At 35.3% G+C, this 12,100-nt stretch overlaps 1 protein-coding gene across 2 annotated transcripts in view; it reads right to left on the minus strand.

Moving 5' to 3' along the window:
- Window positions 1-12,100, minus strand: part of diaph2 (diaphanous-related formin 2) — a 519,741-nt gene that overhangs the window by 504,681 nt on the left and 2,960 nt on the right. The gene's annotated exons all lie outside the window — the stretch shown is intronic.

Consider the following 12,100-nt stretch of genomic DNA (forward strand, 5'->3'; position numbering starts at 1 on the left):
GCAGAGTAAAATCCTCAACAGGTCTTTTTACATCAGTCGTTTTTGTTGAAATGGTTCTGTGACTGACAGTTATTTAGCAAATGGAGATAATTCAGTAAATCTGCTTCTTGGAAGAGGTCCCTGCTTAGTTGACAACAAAACAGCATGAAAACAGTGAGCCTTGCAAGCTAGAAACGCAGGACAAGGCTTAGTTTGTTTATCTGAAGAGTTTTTCTTTACCTCTAATATTAATTTGTTTGTTCGATTTGGAATTTGTTTTTAAAATTCAAATCATTTTCTTATTATTTAAGAGTTATTTAAGAGAAAAGATATTTGGGTGGTTGACGTGACGCTCAATTTTTGTGTTCCCAGTGACAAATATTACTAAAATTAGATAATATTTCATTAAAATTAATGTTTTAATATGCAGTTCATTCTTCTACATCTAATCCATCTGCAAACAATGAGTATCGTTCTTCAACTATGCAAATATTCTGTTTTGAACATGACATTTGTCCACCGGTGCAACTGTCCTAGGTAGCATTACTTATCTTAAAACAACTGTAATTTAATCAAAAATTAATCTAAATACATTAAAATACTTGAATGCATGTCATACGAGTGTTTACTTAATGAATCTAGAGGATATAAGTGTTAAGGTCCCTATGTAGAGTTATTATGACACATTACATTTTGTCCAAAAACTGGTGTCCTCCTGGAGCAACGCCATTATGTCGATATAAAACAGGCATTAATGTGACCAGCCCGTTACTGAGAGGGGTCCTTCCAGAATCAGGAAGGACAGAAGAATCTCTGGACACAAGATCACTTCTGTCTCAAATATTTTCATAATATTACTATTTCCGTGCAGTGTTGGAACTGGTCATCTTAAGGTAGTCCTTTGGTACAACGCAGTTTAAGCATTGATCTGAATATTTTTATCAATTTACATTGATTGATCATTGAAAATAATGTAAATTGATAAAAAAAACATTCATAACTAATATGCCTTGGGCTTATCTATCTTATCTGTCCAACATTCTCTGAATTAAATAATGACATTCTTTATTTTGTTGCACCGGTGGAAACATTTTAGGACTACCACACCAAAAAGTTAATAATATGCAGAATTAGAAATGGACACATTCAGTTTTGAATTATTCACATATAAGGGAATATAATTGTATGTCATTTGACATATATTTTTGAATTATTCTTTTTTTCACTTTGAATTTGAGTTCACGTCAACCACCCATTTGCAGTTTCACTTTTCCAAAAAGAGTTAATATGACGATGGAGTTGGGGTGCTTTAACCTGAAGTTAAAATAGAGACATCCACATCCCAACACCTCCATCTGTGAGTTAGTCAACACAGATGGGAGTAAAACTGAGATGGTAAAGCTTAGAGTGTATTCTAAGTGCTAAAACAGCAAACAGGGTACACAGAGCTGTGACTGTAGGCAGCGCCACAAGCATACACATGTGGCAAGCTAACACAGCAACAACAAAAGACACAGCCTCTTATCCCGGCACAGAGAACGCTATCATACTCATACACCATAATGGCACACTTGTTCTCTCAGCAAACTGGATAAGGAACAATTTAATCAAGCGCACAATGTCAAGCTTTTCTCCTAAATAAATAAATTACGTCTTGACAGAGGCAGTGTTGACTCAGTTCTTATGCACTGTTTTTCATTCAAATAACTTCTAAAAACATTTCAGAACATGTAATTAATTTAAAAATAACAAAGAATGCACTCGATTTCTGTGATAGCTGAAGTGCCTTTAAAAGGGCATGGGTCTGTAGCCTTATTATTTCAGGAAAGTGCTGGTACTGTTTACAGTTTCCTAAAACAGCAACTTTTGAAAAGGGGAAGCACACAAAAGCCAGCAGAGCGGAGATTTGAATGGCCTGACCATGTGACTGCAGATAGCACAGCACTGCCCTCAGGTTATCGCCGGCTCTGTTGAAAGCAAATTTGTAATACTGTACCCTTGAGGGTTGGCATGATTGCAGCTGATACAAAAGTTGTTAGTAAGAAAGGTTTGAAATGTCACTGTATAGACATCTTAAAGTGTTCGTGACATCACAGAGAAATATTTACATACTATCTTCAGATAAGAAGCTTTATGATGTTACAATTATTATTATGATTTATTGTAGCTGCAATTATCTCCTGTATATTTTCTAAATTAAATATATACCCCATATACTATACTGTGTATCCCCAGTATATATATATATATATATATATATATATAATATAATATATATATTATATTATATATTATATATATATATTCATATTACTACATACAACAACCTATTCAGCATGATAAAAAATGTCTAATGTTCAATATCCATGGAATAGATAGATAGATAGATAGATAGATAGATAGATAGATAGATAGATAGATAGATAGATAGATAGTCTTTTAAGATAAAAAAGATTTTATATATTTTATATGTGTATATATATACACATATATATATATATATATATACACACACACATATACATATATATATGTATATACACATACATACATATAATAGATGATAAATTGAAGACCTGTAAGTATTTTATGTTGATAAGGTGTATATAATGTATGTGTATGTGTTGTTTTTATTTTTTATCTTTATTCTGTTTTGTTTTTTTATCTATATGTCTGTACCTTGAGCTGCTGTGACGACTAAATTTTCCCACTGCGGGATAAATAAAGCCTTATCTAATCTTATCTTATCTTATAAACCCAGCTTTTATTGTTGTAAGCTTCTTGCTAATGATATATAATTAGTGCCATCCAAATCAAATGTTAAATAGATACATTTCAGTGTCTGAAAAATGCGTCACTGTAGTGATTATGCCTGTCACACATACCATGTTCATTACCACTGCTAAACAGTCTTTCAAGATAAAACAAAAACAAAACAAAAAAAAGATTACTGGTGATATCTCTGTGTCAAGCCTTTTTCATGCAGTGAATCAAGTCTACTCTGTCAGGCAGTTAGTGGTGCATACGCATTGACCTGTTTCACAGTGCTCCACATTACATAAACAGGTTCATTCAACAAATCAATTGCTTTAACTCTCCTGTTCAAATACACTATTAGCGTGCTTTAATCTCACCACATACTTGCATCTAAGCATATGCTTCTGTGACTGTGCTGTAATATCACAGCAAATGTGTTTCGTATTTGCAACTGTCACTGATTTAAGTGTGAATACAGCTGTCAAATACAGACACTGTATTACAGATGACAAACATTTTTTTCTCATCAAAGAGGGGAAGCTCCCCCATTGCAACATCATTAAATATCTTACAAGTGACAGAGCTGGGAAACGCCTTTTTCCTGGCCTATATCTGCACTTGCTCAGACAAAACTGTCATGAATCATCAAATTACTGTGTGTTAACCTCCTGAGAGAGTTAGTTTTGTTAGTTTCTCCTAGATATTTTGGATCAGTAGGACCAGATTAGTACCAAAACTAAGCATTGTCTTTGAACAGGAAGTCGTTTTTGGAAAAAAAAATGATGGGTTAATTTTACTGTATAACACAATTAATTCACTAGTTTATAAAGCTGTTTATTTCTTTACATTTACACCCTCTCATTTAAAGAACGATAGTAAAAGTCTATTCGTCCTCAAATGAGTACTTCCTGACTAGCAGTGTCGTAGCTTGTTGCTATTGCTAAAAAATAGTCAAACTACAAACATTATTAAGCACAAATAAACAAGTTTTAACCATAAAATCTGATCAGTTTTTGTACCTGGTCCACTTTTTTTCTGGGGATAAGCTGATTGACTTTACCAAGATGCTGCCATTTGATTTTTATACTGATTAATGTATTGACTACTGAGGACAACAGCTCATAGTTAAGCAAAATTAAGTATAAGGTCCAGCAAACCTAAAATTAAATGTCCACATATAAGGACGCAGGGTCACAGGAGGTTAATATGCCTCACCAAAAAGCTGATTCATGTGTTGTTACATAGGGAAAACTTGAATGCATTGATGTTCAAAATGTCTTACGTAGGGTTTTTGTAACCGAGTAAGCTACATAAATTTCCAAATTGAGTTTTAGATCTAACCCAGTGATGTATATGAATAGGGCTCATCTCAGAGGGGGACATTAGAGCAGTGAGTCTGTTGGTTTCTTCCTCTGTGTGACTAAAGCATTCTTCACCACTTCCTCTCTCCCACTTCCTGAATGCCATTAAAAATGCCTACATGTGGTGCGTTTCCTGCCGTTTCTCACACGTCTCCCTGACACAGTCACGGGTTTATTCACTCAATGATACATAATGTAAAAGTGGAAGAATTACAATGCAGCACATGGAAGAAAAAAATAATAGGTAAGTCTACATGACAAAAAAAACCTTTTGAGGTTGACCAAACAGACGACAGGCAATACAGAGCAGCCTCAAGTGTGTGACAAGCTGACAAGCTGTACTAACCACATGCTAACATGACCTAAAATGATCCCTGAAGCTTCCCTGAAGCTCATGTATCAAAGCGTCAAAAGCTTCAAATGTCACAGCTCCCAACAGCAGTGGCACAGTAAGCCATTAAATATGATTCACAATGTGATACTGTCAAAACTGTCAAAAGCATGAAGGTTAACACCACCACTGTCTTGCAGAATACTTAATTCGAACACGAAAAATTTACTACTCTTAAATTCGGATTCTGGACTAATATGTAACAGAGCTGCTTTAAGTGTTAAAGAAAATCATAAAAACTAAGGCCTGCTGCACATGTACAGTGGATACAATATCTCTTAAGTTGTGGTAACACTTATTTAGTTGATGTGCATCACTATAGAGCAGGGGTGTCAAACTCAAATACTCAATGGGCCAAAATGTAAAACTTGAATAAAATCGCGGGCCAACATTGAACAAATAAACCTTTTAATATACACTACCGGTCAAAAGTTTTAGAACACCCCAATTTTTCAATTTTTTTATTGAAATTTGTTGTTGGGTTAACAACTTAACTCTATGGAGTCTTGGGCTATTTTGTCCATTTTTGAATTCTTTTCATGTCTTTGTAAGTCATTTTGTGTCATTTTGTGCCTTTTTTTAGTCATTTTGTGTCTTTTGGTGTCTTTTTTTTGTCATTTTGTGTCTTTTTTTGGTCATTTTGTGTCTTTTTTTAGTCCTTTAGTCCAACATAAAATGTGATTTTGAATCTTTTTTTTACTTTCAAAACACTATCATGCTCAATAAAGAATATTAAATGCATTAATTTCAGAGTACACTGAGACATTAAACTGCATAATTTTCAATTAAATTCTGGAAAAGTTGGTGTGTTCTAAAACTTTTGACCAGTAGTGTATACCAAACATGTTTTGCTTTAACATTAAATATGGAACCAGCAACGCTTATAAACATACAATATATAACTAAATAGTGCAGACATGCAAAATCAAATTTCATATAAAAAAAACACATCAATGTCATTAATTTATTCAATAAAAATTAAATAAAAATCGTATGCCTCTTTTCTATTTGCATCCTTCTGATTTAAATATCAAAATAAAGTTTTTCAACAGGTTAATACATTTAAAAATAAAATAACAATAATAAATCTAGTATTAGCGGTAAATGCGCCGTATAATACCGGCAGGTCAGCTTTTATAGTACAATAATAATATAATAATTTGATATTGGCTCGCGGGCCAAATAAAATTACACTGCGGGCCAAATTTGGCCCGCGGGCCAGAGTTTGACACCCCTGCGATAAAGCAAAGTCACATTGGAACTGCCATTCCAGCTGTCACTCAAGTTTTTTGGAAATCATTCAGCAAGATATTGCTAAGAAATGTTTTTCTAGAAAACAACATTTCATAATGGAAATATAAAAGAAATCCATGATATGATTGAACCTAAACTGACAAACAACAGATGATAAATGATTTCATATTACCAAAACAATTTCTAGTCTCCAGAATGAAAAACAGCCTTTAACTGCCTTTAAGCCCTCCAAGTCCAAGGTCTCTCATTACAGACGCCACTGCTCAACTGTCCATTCATTACTGAAGCCTTAATTACTTTAATTACCAACTAAATGACAAGCATGATTACAATCATTAAATCCCAATTTAATTAATAAGGGTTAATTACTAATTGCAAACACTCTCAAATAAAATCTGACAGAAAAATTATGGACATGTGCCAATGTTGAGATTGCGCCAGCTTCTCCAAACTGCTTCATTCTCAAGCAATTTCCAAAAGTTCTTTGCAATGCACAAAAGTACTCGAGACAATATTAACCTAACAAAACCACTCAATTTCAGCAAGCCCACTAGATAAGCTAATGGAAATAGGCTAGCTAAACTTATAATACTAAGTATGAATATGTGATAACATCAATGCTAGGCTTACCTGTTAATTTAGCGTTTAAAATTATTTAATACAATATATTTGATAGAGTCAGTAGAGAGAATCTGTAATAATTGTCAGAGTTCCACTTTGTTCTATGTTCTAATGTTCAATTTGTGGCAGTTGACGTTACTAACCTCTCAAACTTCTTTTATTTTATATATAATTTTGGAGCGTCAAGTTATTTAAGGTCCATAGACAGTTTTGCAACTGCGGTCAAGTGAGCCGTTTTTAATATAAAACGCCTTTAGACATAGACTGTACAGTAAAATATTACATTATATTAAAATTAATTAAAAATCAAACTGCCTGTTTCCAGTCACTAATTCCACTGCAGGTTCATTCTAGAGGACGTCAGGTATCTTCTCACAAACTTACAGGACTTTTCACTGTGGAAATTCATAATTAAATGCACTTAAATATTTACTGCACAGTAAAATATTACAATATATTTAAAAATTAATTAAAATTAAACTGTCTGTTTCCAGTCATTAATTCCACTTCAGGGTCATTCTAGAGGACCTCAGGTATCTTCTCACATACGTACAGGACTTTTCACTGTAGAAATGCACTTGAACATTTACTGTACAGTAAAATATTACATATAATATTAATATAACGTTAGTTAGCTCCAAGCAGTCGTGTTGGTTGAGAGACGGCTAATGCTAATGACAATTAGCTGGTCCCTGGCTTGTACCTGTACCTACCTATACTTATTTAAAACTGCTTCCTTATTGTATGAAGCCGAGGCAGATACCAAGATGCTACATATTTACCACTTTAATTTACTCAAAAACTTCTACTACTACTACTAAAAATATCAAGTCTATAAACTACTTTATACTACTACTTCATTATGAATACAATTATTTATTTTTCATTATCTGCAGGTAAAAAAAAACCTCCACATGAACAGGGTGTATGTTTATTTATAATAACAGAAATCAATGGTGGACTTCAACTAACTAACAAAGTACAAATTCAGTGTTTGATATTATTTTTACTTTATTTTTAAAGGCCTACAAACTGCCAATAATGAAACACTCACTTGTGAAGTAAAAATTTGTACTTTTCAATTTAGAGCAAACGTGTATTTCAAACATTTTTTTCTTTGATAACACTAAGTCACAGGTTGTGAGGTTTTCTAAGCATGTTCATTCAGACCAAATTCATTAAGGTGCTGACCAACTATTCCATCTATTCGCAGTATGTTTGTAGAATACTGGTGAAAAAAGCTTCGGGCTGAAGAGAGTAAACAATCATCTCAGTTATGCTGTAAACCACTGACCACTTTCCCTCCCACTCGTACACCAACAAATGACCTTTGAGACACTGATAACCCTTATTCCTTTTCTTATGGATAACAGAAAGCAAAAGCTGACGAGCCACAACCTGGAATAATCAAGCAAACATGAATCAGTCCCTTGACTGACTGATTATTACATTACAGGAAGATATAACATACCACACATACTGTAGATGATAAAGATATGTATTCCTGCTTTGTAGTTGGGAAACATTCATTGCTTTAAAAGGAGCATTATTTATTGAATAGCGATCAGTTTTACAAACTTGCCGAAGTGCAGCTAAAGCCTTTTGGTAAATATATTGTGTGCTTCAGCAGAAACAGCTCTTCCACAGAACAATCGTGTCAAAATAACTGAGGTTTCACAAATCTCTGCTCATTAAATCGTTCATTCTTTTATTTTTTTTTACTGCTGCTTTACATCAACTGATTCTCTAAATCAGCTATTCTCAACCTTGGGGTTGGGACCCCAATTGGGGACGCGAGATGATTTCTGGGGGTCGCCAAATAATTTTGGAAGTCAGCTCTGTCTCCACTGTGTTAAAGTGTTCATGTGTTAATGTGTTTTTGGTCACTTAATGTCTTTTTTTGGTCATTTTGTGTTTGTTTTTTTGTCATTTTGTGTCTTTTTTTGGTCATTTTGTGTTTGTTTTTTTGTCATTTTGTGTCTTTTTTTTTGGTCATTTTGTGTCTTTGTTGGTCATTTTGTGTCTTTTTAGGCCATTTTGTGTCTTTTTTGGTCATTTTGTTTCCTTTTTTGGTCATTTTCTGTCTTTTCTGGTCATTTTGTGTTTGTTTTTTTGTCATTTTGTGTCTTTTTTTGGTCATTTTGTGTCTTTGTTGGTCATTTTGTGTCTTTTTTTGATCATTTTGTGTCTTTTGAGGCCATTTTGTGTCTTTTTTTGATCATTTTGGGGTCAATTTGTGTCTTTTTTGGTCATTTTGTTTCCTTTTTTGGTCGTTTTCTGTCTTTTCTGGTCATTTTCTGTCTTTTTTGGTCATTTTGTTTCCTTTTTTTGGTCATTTTGTTTCTTTTTTGGGTGATCCAAACTGTGCATGTGAGATTCTGTTCAGTGAGTGGGGGTCGCGGACAACATGCATGTTAAATTGGGGGTCGCGACTCAAAAAGGTTGAGAACTACTGCTCTAAATGACAGCAAAGCTTTTTAACATATCACTCCTCACATTTTATAGGTCTGCAGGTCATGTTAGCATTGAGGAAGTGCTGCATCCCAAATCACATACGTTTTCTTGTTAGTGTGTACTGCAGCTGCCATTACAAACTACATACTGTTGCAGTATGCATACAATTGAGACATCTACTTTGTCATAACATTCTGCCTTGAACTTTAGCCCTCTTCCTCATATATCGGTCACACTTCATACATAAGTCCACAGCACAAAATACTTGCACTCTCAGCAGCTCAGCAGATGTGATGTATCTTTCGCTGTGCAGAGGATTGTGGGTCAGAATGGCCTGAAAGCATGCTGAAAAATGTGACCATATGTTGTTGTACATCTTGGTATTTTTGTCATTTAACATACTACACTGCAAAAAAGCCAACTTGTATTTTTTGGCCTAAAACAGTGATTTAAGTTGGTAAAACTTGGAAATATAAATGATTGACATTTAGGGCAATAATGTAAGTTAGCACAACAAAGGAAGCCAGTTGTCTGCTCAAAAACAAGTTGGTGAGTTGTTGTTACTTATATCTTTAAGTTGGGGTTCACAACAAGGGACAATAGTTCTGATAACTCTGATTTCTTTGTTGTGAAATTCGGTCATTAGCGAAAGCTAGCGGCTAACTGATGCTAGCGGCTAACTGATGCTAGTGGCTAACTGATGCTAGCGGCGCTGCTTGTTACAGCTACAAGAGTAGCCATTAGCGTATCAATGCTAACTCAAAATTGTGGTCACAACATTAGCTGACATTTCATAGCGGCTTTACAATCGTGCCAGAGAAATTCAGAGTTGAGCAAACTCAAAAACAAAACTTAAAATATTTAGTTTAATTGTCCAACTTAAAATTTTATCGAAGTTTTTTGCCTTGAAATTTTGAGTTCACCCAACTTTTCTTTTTTTGCAGTGTATGTATTGGGAGCGAAAATTACTCCAACTGTATTTTTTTAAATCATGGCTAACACATCAAACAGATTCATTAGCTAAACCTTAACGTCCTCAACTCTTTACTTTATTAAACACGCAATAAATATGTGTTTCCTATATTCCCGATTGTGGGTTTAAAATAAGCCTCCTCAAATAATATCCACAATAGAATTCTATGATGTGAAGTCCCACGGTTATTGTATAGATGCACTGGGATGACTTTTCCCTCGTGCTGCTCTGTGTGAGGTCATCCTTTACTCTGGCATGCAGAGAGATAATATTTCTCCCTTTCTGTCAAACCAGCTCCCCCGAATTCCTTTAAAAAGACCTCATTCCATCTGCCTGTTTTATTGGATGTCATGTTTTTACAACATCACGAAAAGGACATTATCACAAAGTATAGCTACAAACAACAGAAAAGTTTTGAATTATCACTATATCTCAACACTGCGGTGTTATTCTAATGTCCTTGGCTGTGTTGAGTATCTACAGCCTGGGCCCAAAGCCCAAATGGTACTGCTGTGATGTAATCCTGCCCAGTGACTTGTTAAGCAAACATACAGCATTCACTGTTTCTCCTCTAAAGACTGATTTGACTTTGCTGAGACCAAACTGTGCCGCTGTCTGCCACTTTGCTTATTAGCCATACAAATGCTACTGTACTTTACAGCAGCCATGAGTGTGAAAGGCAGTGACAGCCTCTTCTTTAATTTAGCTCATGAAAGATGTAAAACCATCGTTGTGTCTGGACAACATCCACACAAACTACACTGCATGTCAGGAATGTAGTCCTATAGGCCCATATATGGTGAAAACTCTAAATAGGTAACCACAAGTGGATCTTAAAGTGTCCAACCATGAGAAAGAAAGAAAAACTTTGTCAGTATGAGATGACATCAGCATCTCATAGACCTCTGCAACATCTATTAAAAGATAAATTGCATTTTTGTTTTCATTTCCCTTTCTAAACAGATTGTGATTTGCAGTTTATTCAGATTAAACTTTGCATATATCTTTAAGCTTGTGCATGTCATCTTATTTACATGTCTGCAAACAACCACACCGGGGTAGCTAAAAGTGGGGAAAAGTGGGGATAAACAAGAGTAGACAGATCATGGCTCCACCCACGGATGAGTGATAACTTCCTCACTCAAACTCAGTGTTGAGATTTTTGCAGCAGCTACAGTTCAGGCTTCCTTTGCCTCGGTCTGCTCTGCTCTGCCTGGAGGATTGAGCAACAGGGACTGGCCCTGAGACCACTTTAAGGAGCAAAAACAGTGATCTCACAGAGACTTTCACCAGTGATTTGCTCAGTGCTTATGTCATCGAAGCTCCCTTGCAAACATTTTTCAAACTTGGGAGGCAGGATATTCAAGAGTTGCAGGCTCTCAAAGACAACACCCTTTGGAAGCCCTGGGAGTCTTTTCAGTCCACTAAGGGATTTTCTGAATGGCAGTTGTTGTGATCACACTCTCTCTTACCTAAGCTTTGCTGAAACAGAACCAGCGATTAAACATTTGACACCGTTTTCAATCTGAAACACAGCAGTGGTACTGTTCCCTCCATATGTCACTGTTTTAGAACAACACCATCTTTGTAAATGACTGAGGTGCTAGTAAAGTAATTAGCAGCCAGCCACCATGTCTGCAGCCCGCCACATTTGGCTCATTGGTCATTTTCTTCATAACAAGCAAAGAATAACAGTTCAGTGACAGGCCCAATATAAAGCAACACAATAACTTGTCAATTATTGGCTGCAGAGAGGTTATGTCATTTAGAAAGTTCAACAGCAGCCAAGCTTTCCACGCTGACAAACGTGGAAAAGTAGAAACGATGATCAATAGCAGCCAAAGTTTTTTTTTATCTTTGGTCATGGAAAATTACTTTCAACCACTGACTTCTACAGCTGCTGGCAGTGTCTAAGCTGTGGCATGCACTTTACACACTCAGTAATATCATTTAGATTTACAGTTTTGCATTCCACTCAAGACAGAGAATACAAAACCAAGGCTACAGTTTACCAAATAAGGCACTTCATTGTGGGATGCTCTGGGAAGTAAGGAGACAATTACTGAAAAAGTTGTGGTTTCCACACAGCATGAGTTGTCAGATAGAAGGGATTGATCTAGACTTCATACAGAATCAAGAACAGCTACTCCACTTCTACCACCAGGTCTTGACCTCATTTCCAGCTTAATGACACCACAGATCCAGTCATGCAGACTCAGTGTTTCCCACTTTCTAAATAAGCACACTCTTCACTTGACATATGCAATTCCACTAGGCCAAATCAATAGAGAGAATATAAATGAAAAGAAT

The sequence above is a fragment of the Centropristis striata genome, chromosome 12 (genome assembly GCF_030273125.1).
Source record: "Centropristis striata isolate RG_2023a ecotype Rhode Island chromosome 12, C.striata_1.0, whole genome shotgun sequence".
NCBI lineage: Eukaryota > Metazoa > Chordata > Actinopteri > Perciformes > Serranidae > Centropristis > Centropristis striata.